Below are 12,110 nucleotides of genomic sequence, written 5' to 3'. Positions count from 1 at the left end.
GCGGTGTGGCGGGGCAGAGTGAAGGGGTAGTGGAGTCCGACATACGTAGGACAGGAGTATGGTAAGTAATTAAATAAATGAAACAATTTACCTTGCACGCGCTGCATCGCGAACTCAGCGAAGCAGCACGCGCACGGTAAATTGTTTTATTCATTTAATTACTTACCTTACTCCTGTCCGTCGTATGTCAGACTCCACTACCACCCTGCGCCTCCCTTGGCTTGCCCCACCGCCCCACAGCATTTCCTCGGCGAGCCGCCACAGCGAAGAACCACTGAGTATGTTTCCAGTAATATGTGGCGTGGTGAGTACAGCTTGCTTGGTGAGGTGGTTGGAAAGTCCAATATTCCTGGGAGGTCTGGAAGAGTGAGAATACTTAAGAGGTATGTATGATTGGCACCAATCACAAAGTTGAAGATCACAAAGTTGAAGATTTGTGTGACAGCCTTTCAGAAGAGTGGATTCGGCAGAATCCAGCCAGGTTGTCAGGGCTTGAACAGACTGTGAGGAAGGGCAAATGGAGAGTAGTCGTAAGAGGAAAATGACACCTGAACACCTAGATTGCCACTTGCCCGTGGCCTCGAGTTCCTGCTTGTCCCAGCCAGGTCCAGTGACACTAAAGCTGCCTGGGTTTGCCCGCTGGGGTGTTCCCTACTGGGTTTTTCCACTCACTGTTCTTTCCACCAATGGAAGCTCGCCTATCCCAGGACCTACCGTGCAGCAGACGCCTGCAATGGGCGTGCCACTGGCATGCCAAAGGCAAGTCAGTCTTTCTTTTGTCTACTCCTGCTGCCCTACCTGAAAGCTCCCCACCTTGACGTGCTGCGGCCGGGCTTGGCTCCGCCAGAACTTGCCAGGAAAACCGACCGGCCGGGCTTGGCTCCGCCGGCCGGACTACAGCCCCCAGCATCCCTAGGGGGGCTGCGACGCCAACAAACAGTGCGCCAGGCGGCGCATCATAAAACGCCTGCAGGTCCCTCGTCCCGCGAGGACGCACGCGGGACGCGCCGGACGAAGCCCGGACTAAGGGCGGACAGTCTAAGACAGTCCAAGACTGGCCACGACTGGACTGGGCCATACCTCCTGAGAGAAAAAACTAATTGCGTGGTGAGGTACTTAGATATTTCTGCCTCCTTTCTGTTTTGACTGTACCTGGGGGAAGTGGGTTGAAGTGTTTGTACATCTATATTGGTTACGGTCTTTAATACATTCCTTATAATTACTTAGTCGTTATTAGACCCATAATGTCTAAACAGAAGACCCCAATTGCTCCCACCAACACCATGGATAATTATTTGGTGCAGGTGGTGGCAAAAATAAACAATGAGAGGAGGTCTTCCTTGGGTCTTAGCGCCTCACCAACATCTTCGGAAGTGGGAAACTTATGTATGAATTTGACAGATATGGATGCAGGAAATGTCATAGATCCTCCTACTCAGCATTTTTCCGATGGTCTAGCGCTGAATGTTTCCGAGGCTTCAATTCCAGAAACAAACACTGATATTATAGTGGGGGATGACATAGATGCCTTCCAATATGATCTAGAGCCAGTCGAGGGTTATTTGCCTCCATTGGCTCCTGTCCCCGCTCCAAGAGTAGCCAGAGGGGGCACTAAGACTCTCCCCAGAAGAGAAGGGTTGAGGTCAAATAGGAAAAGACCAGCAACTCCCCCTAGCAAGAGTGCTATAGAAGGAAAAGTGGGAGAAGAAAATGAGAGTACAGGTTGGGATGTTGCCATTATAAAGAAACTCATGGGTATGTTGGATAATAAACTAAACAGGTTAATTAAACCATTGTTATCTAAAATTGATCACCTCACTGATAAAGTTAATAAATTGGAGACTCTTTTAAAAACTACCAATGATAATGTGGGGGAAATACCGAATTTGCTATTGGATAAAATCAACGAAAAGCAATCTATAGAAATTACATCTGGGGGAGCAGTAGATGTTTTAGCTCCCATTCAGATAACAAGATTAAATCCAGGTATACAACCAACTAACCCTGCTGCCGCTGGCCCATCCCTTACCCCAGGCAAAACCACAGAGCCAGGCCCAAATCTAGAGACAGGTCCCGTAGGGCTAATCATAGAAGCGTCACCTCTGATTCTTGTTCTCGCAAATGTGCCACCCCTGAATGTAGGCCAGATCGAGCCACCTGAATTATTGCTAAACAAAGCACTAAACTGGTTGAGCAACAATATGCACATTTCTCCTTGGGGAAAAGAAAAGTTGACAGATGACCTGATTACAGCAAGACGAGTGAAGTGGATAGGGAATAAACCCAAGAAATTTGCGGGGGACTGTGTGGTACTGAATTTGAAGGGCCCAGAAGTACTACCGGAAATCCTGCTTAATCTATTCCCACCACAACGAAGAACGGCAAAATTAATACCACTTACGCTAGACTTCTTCTATAGTAGAAGAGGACTAGTGGCAAAGCCTAGTGTTTTAAGGACCAAGTGGTCTGTTGTGGGTAGCAGAAGTGCTAGGGATAGTCCAAGATGTGATTGGGAGCTACACCTGGAAAATAGATTTTCAGCCATATCCAACCTAAATGAGTGCGATTGACTTGCAAGGCATAAATATTCGCCAGCTACATTACAGAGAAGGCAAACCAAGGGAATGGTAGTTAACCTGGCACGCACAAAACTGTGCAAGCAGTCAATAGAGTCAAGGGAAATTCAAGATTCAAATTCTGGGGAGTTAGATAAAGACCAGCATGGTAAAAATAAGGCAAGGGCAGAAAGTGAGGTAGAAATGGAGGGTGGAAAAACAATGAGTATTGACCCTGTTGAAAATGTTGAGGACACGTGTTATTTAGGGCCAAATTTAGGAAAACCTCCCTTGACCCTCATCTCATGGAATATAGCAGGTATAACAAACAAGATATCTTCGCCTGAGTGGGGTGATTTTATTGACCAACATGATATTATCATGTTACAAGAAACTTGGTCTCTAAATCCAGTCTTTCGTCATGGGTATCTAAACTATTATATACCAGCAATTAGAAATCATATAGGACGTCCGTCTGGAGGTCTACTAATTTGGATTAACCAGTCGCTGAATTGCTCAATAACAGAAAGATCATCTCCATCAAATGACATTTTATCAGTAATTATTAGATGGGACAGCGGCCAAGAATTGGCTCTGTTCAATGTCTATGCCAGGGGGGTTGGCGGAGGCAAATCCTCAGAAGTAGTAACTGCTCTAGAACATGATCTTGAATTGTTGGAACCTCAATTCCACATTATCATGGGTGGGGATTTTAATTCGACTTTTGAACCCATGGGCGAAGAGGACAGAACTCTGTCCGAGGAGGAGGACACTAAGTGGGGAATACCGCAGTTGGAGGTGCCTGCCATCAAAAGATGGAGCACAGTGGCAATTCAGCTAAAGAGTCTCTGCTTAGCAAGAGGACTGAGAGCGGCAAATGGGCGCACGCCCTCTGACCTAAAAGGGAACAATACATTTGATAATGGACGCGCCTCAAGCAGAATTGATTATTTTTTAATAGATATAAGGGCATGGAGCAAATTGGTAGACATGTCTGTGGAAGCGAGAATGGAAAGTGATCACAATCCTTTGTGTATGACCTTCCACGCTTACCATAAGACCACAGATTGTGTCAACAAAATTGAGTGGGTAACTCAAGATGTTGTGTGTTCAAACAACCAGCGCCATTTGAAATGGAGAATGCTGATTGAAGATATAACGAGACTAGAGGACCTCAAAAAAGTAGTGATAGAGGAAGTAAACAACATCAAGTCCCATTGCGGGAATCTTAACTTCCAGGTCTACATGATGGAGGCACATAAAAACCTTTTCTCCAAACTTCAAAGCTTCTTTACCAAAACTGTAGATCCAAGAAGAGTTAAAAAGGAACAACCAAGGCAGGGTTGGTACGACAAGAGCTGTAGACTGGCACGACATAACTTAAGTATTGAATTGAGAACAGGTAACTCCACAACAGTTAGGAAGGCAAGAGATACCTATAGATTGACACAAAAACAAGCTAGGAAACGTTGGGACGAAGAACGCTGGTGCGAGCTGAAACAGGCTTGCGCAGCCAAGGATTCCAAGCTATTTTGGGCCACAGTAAAATGGGACAGGGGTGGGATAGCTGCACAACCACATAACCATGTTGCTAAAAATGATTGGATTGAGTTTTTCAAACCACAGTATGCCCGCAATCCAATGCACACCTCAAATCCCCCCCTCCAAGTGTCTTTTTTAAACATCAAATATTCAATGAAAAAGACGTTAGTATGGCCTTGGATTGTGTATCAGGGGGAAAAAGCACCGGGCATGGATGGAATCCCGGCAGATGTGTTTCTATCTGACAGGAACTCATGGTGCATTTACTTCACATGGTTGGCAAATGCAGTGGCTATGGGTGGGGAAGTGCCCGCTTCTTGGAAGGGAGCGGAAATCATCCCCATATTTAAAAAAGGTGACAAAACACAGGCAAAAAACTATAGACCCATCAGTCTCATTGATACAGCAAAAAAAAAATAAAGGGGCGTTTAGTCCAGAATAAGCTGCAACAATGGATTGATGAAAAAAACATATTGTCACCTTACCAAGCAGGGTTCCGCCCCTTGACTAGTAGTGTCGACCAAGTCTTCTACTTCATAACAATTTATTGGAGAAATGTTATCTTAAAAAAGGGCACACTATATGCTGTCTTTGTAGACTTAAAAGCAGCCTTTGACCTGGTCCCAAGAGAAAAACTGTGGCAGACCCTGGCTGATGTAGGCATAAGTCAAGAATTGCTCACACTGCTAGTGTGCCTCCATGAAAACAACTTCGCTAAAATCAGATGGGGCAAGCAGGGAGAAGTGACTGAGCCCTTTCCGGTGGAGCGAGGGGTTAGGCAAGGGTGTGTCCTGGCCCCAACATTGTTTTCAATCTATATAAATGGCATTGTTGATCACTTGAAGAAATTCCCAAGTGACGCGCCAATTATAGCAGGTTCACATGTACCCGTATTAATGTTTGCGGATGATACGCTTCTACTTTCGCGTACACCGAGTGGTCTCCAAAAAGTGGTTGATGCCTTTGGTGAATTTTGTGATAGTAGGGGCCTTGAATTGAATACATCTAAGACCAAATTCATGTGCCTCAATTATCAGTCTACGTTTAGAGGGGTGATAACATACAAGGGCACCCCACTTGAGAAAGTTGATGCTTTTTCCTATCTAGGAATCATCCTGCAGGGCGACATGAAATGGAAATCGCACATCAATACGGTAGTACTAAAGTTTAGCCAACTAGCAGGGGTGGTTGCCCTTAAACACAGGGCTTCTCTGACAAAACCAGTAAACTGTGCTCTTGAAATTTATAACATGAAAGTACTGAGCGCCTGTTTATATGGCTCCGAACTCCGGGGTTTCTCTAATTTGGGAGAATTGGGGCGAGCAGAAAATAGATTTCTTCGAGGGCTTGTAATGGCCCCACAGAGCACGCCCACAATCCCCTTGAAGCTGGACCTTGGCAGGAAAAATGTAGAGGACATAGCTCGGCTACGGCCTCTGTTGTATTGGAGGCGTTTGATGGTGACCCGAGAGCTAAGCCACTATGTAGCAGCATTATTAGACGTGGTTAAGTGTGATCGATTCCATTGCATTGTATGGTTAAAAGAACTGTGGGACACTCTTGTGAAGTTAAAGTTGGAACATCTGTGGGGTAACAGGGATGTGGCTTGCTTCCCATCGAAAACAAAATTGAAAGAATTGTATTGGGAGATGGTGTACTCAACAATGTATCACAAAGGATCCTTACCTAATTTGTCATCTCGCTTCTTGGACATTAAGATGTTACCATCGTGTGAAGATTACTGGGACATAATTGAACGCCCGCACGATAGGAAACTATATTTCCAATTTCGTGTTGGAACACTCCCAGTGAATGCTTTCAAGAAACACTGGAACCCCCCGCGGGATGAACATTGTCATCATTGCAAGGACCAAATAGAGCACACCTCCCATTTATTGTTTTGTTGCCCTTTATATGCCAGTCCAAGGCGCAAATGGCTAAAGCCAGCTTGTTTAAATATTGGCACTCGTAGTCAATCGATCGCACTTAGAATATTAGAATCTGACTGCTCTACACCATTAGCGATTGCGGTAGCAAAATTTCTTGCCTGGGCCTGGGTAATCCGTTCCCGCTCAATATTGCTAAATGTAACATAACAAAGTATGGCTGCTATGTTCCAAACGCTCTTACATCTGAAATATATATATATTTTTTAAACTTTTTATGAATCGAGCATAAATTTTATATGTGTAAAGTATTCGACTGTCATTGTTTAATATGTTTAAAAAAAAAAAAAGTTTTTTAGCTAGAGTATTTATTGTATAGGTTAGGGATTGATGCTTTTATGACAAATGTCGAATAAAGCTTTGAAACTTGAACAAGTCAGTCTGCACCCATCTGCGCCTGGACCGCGCCAAGCACCACGACCCCTGGCCCTCTTGCCCCCCAAACATACTCAATTGTAGAGCTCTACATCCTCAACTCCCAGATGCCGCAACAAACAATGCCACCATGCTGACCCAGGCTCCACAGTAGGACCTTTCACCTGCACCCACTGCCAGTTCACCTTCCACTGCGCACACACTACCCCACCAACCAGTTCCACCATGAACACACCTCAGACCCCATCTGAACAAAAAAAAACAACTCACACGTGCCCTTCTCAACACTCACTCACTAGGCAACCATTCCACTGAATTATAGGACCTCAGTCATTGCCACCCTCGCATCCGACATCGTCTTCCTCACTGAGACCTGCCTCAAATCCACATCCTCCCGAGACATTGCCACAGCGACCCCTGATGGATATAAAATCACTCGTGATGAGTGCACCAACAAGCCAGGAGGAGGAACAGCCATAATCCACAAAGAGACCCTGCTCGCAGGCAGGTCACTCCCCAGACCACCACACGACCACCAGCTGCCTCCTACCTGCCGCCCACCTGTTTTCCCGCCGCTGCGTCCCTGCGGACCCGCCCCCCTGCTCCCCATTGGCCACCCCGCTCCCGCCTCCCAGCTGCTCCTCCCTCCCTATCCCCCTCTTAAGGAGGCCGCTCAGTGGCGTAGGAGCGACCTCTGACCCTGCTCGCAGGCAGGTCACTCCCCACGCCACCACACGGCCGCCAGCTGCCTCATACCTGCTCCCTGCCGCCTGCCTGTTTTCCCGCTGTTTCCCGCTCCTTCCCGCCACTGCGTCCCTGTGGCCACGCCCCCCTGCTCCCCATTGGCCACCCCGCTCCCGCCTCCCAGCTGCTTCTCCCTCCCTATCCCCCTCTTATGGAGGCCGCGCAGCAGACGCGTGCCGAAGGTGCATCAAAGGCAAGCCCGTCTGCGCCCGTCCGCGCCTGGACTGCGCCAGAACCCCTGGACCCCGCGAACGCCACAACACCAGACTCCGCTACGACGCCAGCACCCTCTACGCACTCAACGCCGGCCAAAACCACACCTGCTTCAAGCCGCCCCGAAACGGACTCACGGACCTTTCTCCTGCCACACCTGCAGCTTCACCTGCGACAGAGTCACCAAACCTCCAAGCACTGGACCCAACCACCTCCACTGCATACTCCTCAACACCCGCTCCGCACGCAAACACGCCGTCGAGCTCTGGGATCTGCTCGACACCTCCGCCCTAGATGTGGCCTTCCTGACTGAGACCTGGTGGAACGACTCCTTGGTGCCCGACATCGCCATACCCATCCCGGACGCTACAAGATCACCCGCGGGGATCGCGCCAACGGAATCGGAGGAGGAATAGCCATTGTCCACAAGTCCACCCTCAAGGTCGCCACCCACGCAGATGACACCCTCAACACTGACGAACACCTGCACTTCCGGATCCACACCGACCCCAACATCACCCTCAGAGGAACACTCATCTACAGACCCCCCAGACCCTGAGCTCAATTCAGCGACTCCATCGCCGACCTCGCCAGCACCCACGCACTCGCCTCCACGGACTACATCCTCCTCGGAGACCTGAATTTCTACCTCGAGAACAACAACGACGCCAACTCTGCCACCCTGATCGACAACCTCACCAACCTCGGCCTCAGACAACTCATCACCGCAAACACCCACACCGCTGGCCACACGCTGGACCCCGTCTTCTCCACAGGCACCCACGTCACCTTCGACCACACCACCGAACTCCACTGGACCGACCACCGCTGCATCCATTTCACCTTCAATAAACCAACCACGCACCACCGCACCCAACAGCTACCTCGCCGTTGCTGGAGCAAAGTCACCGAAGACCAGCTGATCACCACCCTCGCCCAAAACCCAACCACTGACCCCACCAACCCAGACACCGCAGCCCACAACCTCAGACAGTGGATCGAATACTGCGCCAACACCCTCGCCCCACTCAAGAAACCCTTCAACAACCACACCAGCAAGAGAGTCACCTGGTTCACCGACGAGCTGCAGATCTCCAAATGTGCATGCCGGAAACTGGAGAAGATATGGCTCCACGAGTGCACTCCGGACAACCACGCAGCCCACAAGGACGCCACCCGCAGACATCACCACCTCATCAGATTAGCCAAGAGATCCTCCTTCAAAGACCCCTGGTCTGGAACCACAACGCACATGACAGCAAAGAGCTTTTCAGCATCGAAAAGGAACTCTCCAACCCCAGCGCCAACGCCAATAACATACCGCCCTCACAAGAACTGTGCAACTCACTGGCCATCTTCTTCCACCGCAAGATCGCTGACATCCATGACAGCTTCAACACCATGACTGCCCCGACTACGCCAGACCCCACCTCCCCTGTGAACATCACCAGCGTCATCCGCCTGACCTCCTGGTCCAACGTCAATGACGACGAGACACGCAAGGTCATGAACTCCATCCACTCAGGATCTCCGTCATACCCGTGCCCACACCACGTATTCAACAAAGCAGACGCTGCCATCGCACCCCAACTACGGAAGGTCATCAACATCTCCTTCGAAACAGCGACATTCCCGGAAAGATGGAAACACGCCAAAACCAACGCCCTCCTCAAGAAGCCCAAGGCGAACCCCAAGGACCTCAAGAACTTCCGGGCCATCTCCCTGCTCCCGTTCCCGGCAAGGGTCATCGAGAAAATCGTCAACATGAAACTGGCCTGCCACCTGGAAGACAACAACATCTTGGACCAGTCCTAGTCCGGGTTCAGACGAAACCACAGCCCTCATCGCCGCCACAGACGACATCAGGCACCAACTAGACAATGGCGAAACATCAGCCCTCATCCTCCTGCACCTGTCAGCCGCCTTCGACACGCTCTGCCATCGCACTCTAAAGACACGCCTCCTAGAAGCCGGAATCCAAGAGAAGGCCCTTGACTGGACCACGTCCTTCCTCTCCGGCAGAACCCAGAGCGTCCGCCTCCCGCCCTTCCGATCCGAGGCCACCAACATTATCTACGGCATCCCCCAGGGCTCATCCCTCAGCCCGATGCTGTTCAACGTCTACATGGCCCCCCTCGCACAAGTCGCCCCCCAACATGACCTCAATATCATCTCCTACGCTGATGACACCAAGCTCATCCTCTCCCTCACCAAGGACCCGCACACCACCAAAACCAACCTCCACGATGGAATGAAGGCCGTCACAGACTGGATGAGGAACAGCCGTCTGAAGCTGTACTCGGACAAGACGGAGGTACTCATCTTCGAACCCACCCCCTCAGCCTGGGTCGACTCCTGGTGGCCAACCACACTGGGAACAGCACCGACACCCACCGACCATGCATGCAACCTAGGATTCATCCTTGACTCCTCCCTCTCCATGTCTAAACAGGTCAACGCCGTCTCCTCCTCCTGCTACAACACCCTCTGCATGCTCCGCAGGATCTACAAGTGGATCCCGTCCGAAACAAGAAGAACGGTGACACAGGCGCTCGTCAGTAGCAGACTGGACTATGGCAACGCACTCTACACAGGAATCCCAGCCAAACACCTATGACAACTACAACACATCCAAAACGCCTCCGCCCGACTGATCGTCAACGTCCCCCGCCGCAGCCACATCACCCCCCCACCTGAGAGACCTACACTGGCTCCCCGTTGACAAGAGGATCACCCTCAAGCTCCTTACCCACGCACACAAAGCACTCCACCACGCCGGACCAGCCTACCTGAACAGCAGACTCAGCTTCTACACCCCCACCTGCCAGCTCCGCTCCGCCAGCCTCGCCCTCACCACTGTTCCCCGCATCCAATGAACAACCTCCGGCCGCAGATCCTTCTCCTACCTCGCCGCCAAGACCTGGAACACACTCCCTATCCACCAACGGCAGCCCCAAGACCTACTCGCCTTCTGAAGACTCCTCAAGACCTGGCTCTTCGAGCAGTAGCGGCGCCCCCCTCCCCTCAGCGCCTTGAGACCCTCACGGGTAAGTAACGCGCTTTACAAGTACTCTGATTGATTGATTGACTATAGAGTGTACCACTGCTACCAACAATACCACCCCCCCAAATAACATCTCAACTTCAAGCTCCACACAGATGACAAGACAACCATCAGAGGCACCTTTGCATATCGCCCCCCAGGCCCGCACTCCAGCTTCTGCAACACCATTGCATACTTCATTGCACCCCTAGTCTTAGCCTCAAAGGCCCTCAACTTCCTTTGCGACCTACATTTCCACATCAACAACCTCAACGACAAAAGCACTGCACACCTCCTCGACAGTATAAGCAGCCTCAGATTTAACCAGATCCCCCATGACCCTACACACACCGCAGGACACATGCTGGACCCCATTTTCACCTCCAGAAACCTCTTCAAATACAGCCATGTCACAGAACTCACTTGGACCAATCACTCCATCGTCCACTTCAGTATCTCCAGCTCTCACACCGCCACCCACTAGATGACCAACACGCCCCACCGGAGGTGGAACAGAATCTCAGAGACCAGCTTGGTGAACACCCTTAACAACCCTAACCCTGCTACCACCACCAACTTCGAACAGAGAGTGAAACATTTTAGTGCCTAGATCACCAATTGTTCAGACAGCATTGTCCCCATCAAGAACAACATCCAGAGAAAATCCTACAAAAAGGCCAGCTGGTACACCCAAGACCTCAGAACAGAAAAACAAGACAGCAAACAGTTGGAGAGGATGCGGCACACCAGCAAGGACACCACCGACAGGGCAGCCTTCAAGACTTGCCTCAACCTCTACCACCTCCTGCCGATGGCAACAAAGAAGACAGCCCTTACTCCACATATCGAAACCAGTGGCAACAACACTAAGGAGCTTTTTAACATCATTAAGGAATACTCTAACCTGTCTACCAGCGAAAACAACATCACACACTCACATGAGCTGTGCGATAACCTCGCCTACTTCTTCCACAACAAGATCACAACCATATACAGAAACTTTGAACCCCAAACCACATCTGTGGCTTTCCTCGACAGATATGCCACCACCGTGACTGACACAAACCACACACTGACCACCTGGACTATAATCTCAACCCAGGACACAACCTCCAAAATCAAAGCCATCCACCCCAGACCTCCCACAGCTCCATGCCCGCATCACATCTTCAACCTCGGAAACTAAAGGATTGCCTAGGAACTTCCCACCCTACTCAACACCTCTATCACCACTGCACCATTTCCCAATGCCTGGAAACACACCAAAGTCAGTCCACTACTGAAAAAACCCTCCACCGATTGCAGCGAACAAAAAAAATACCAGCTAATCTCCAGGCTCCTAAAGTCTGTCTGCGAGGGGGAAATGTCTTTTATTCAAGGCTCTGTGTACGTTACGAGTAAGGGATGTAATTATATTCTGGACGGTGAGTTTCTATCCTGGTATTACAAAAGTCACGTTATTTCTCTTTTCAAACTTCCATACGCCTCGTGTTGGCAAGACTGATTTAATACGGCACCATCCACTGTGACCGTAGCTGGGGCGAGTATGCCTTGTTGCTCTTGTGTGTCCGGGACCACGTCTGACTGGAAGGTCAGACGCGGTGCAAAGAGAAAGAATGTGACTTTTGCAATACCAGGATAGAGACTCACCATCCAGAATATAATTACATCACCTTACTCGTAAGGTACACA

General features: G+C 49.9%; 1 protein-coding gene across 2 annotated transcripts in view; it reads right to left on the bottom strand.

Moving 5' to 3' along the window:
- The window catches only part of PHOX2B (paired like homeobox 2B), a 488,291-nt gene that overhangs the window by 322,682 nt on the left and 153,499 nt on the right, over positions 1 to 12,110 (bottom strand). The window lies entirely within an intron of this gene.

This window comes from Lissotriton helveticus, chromosome 2_2, assembly GCF_964261635.1.
Source record: "Lissotriton helveticus chromosome 2_2, aLisHel1.1, whole genome shotgun sequence".
Lineage (NCBI taxonomy): Eukaryota > Metazoa > Chordata > Amphibia > Caudata > Salamandridae > Lissotriton > Lissotriton helveticus.
The sequence above is the reverse complement of the archived record's forward strand: the minus strand, read 5'-3'. Positions and strand labels throughout refer to the sequence as shown.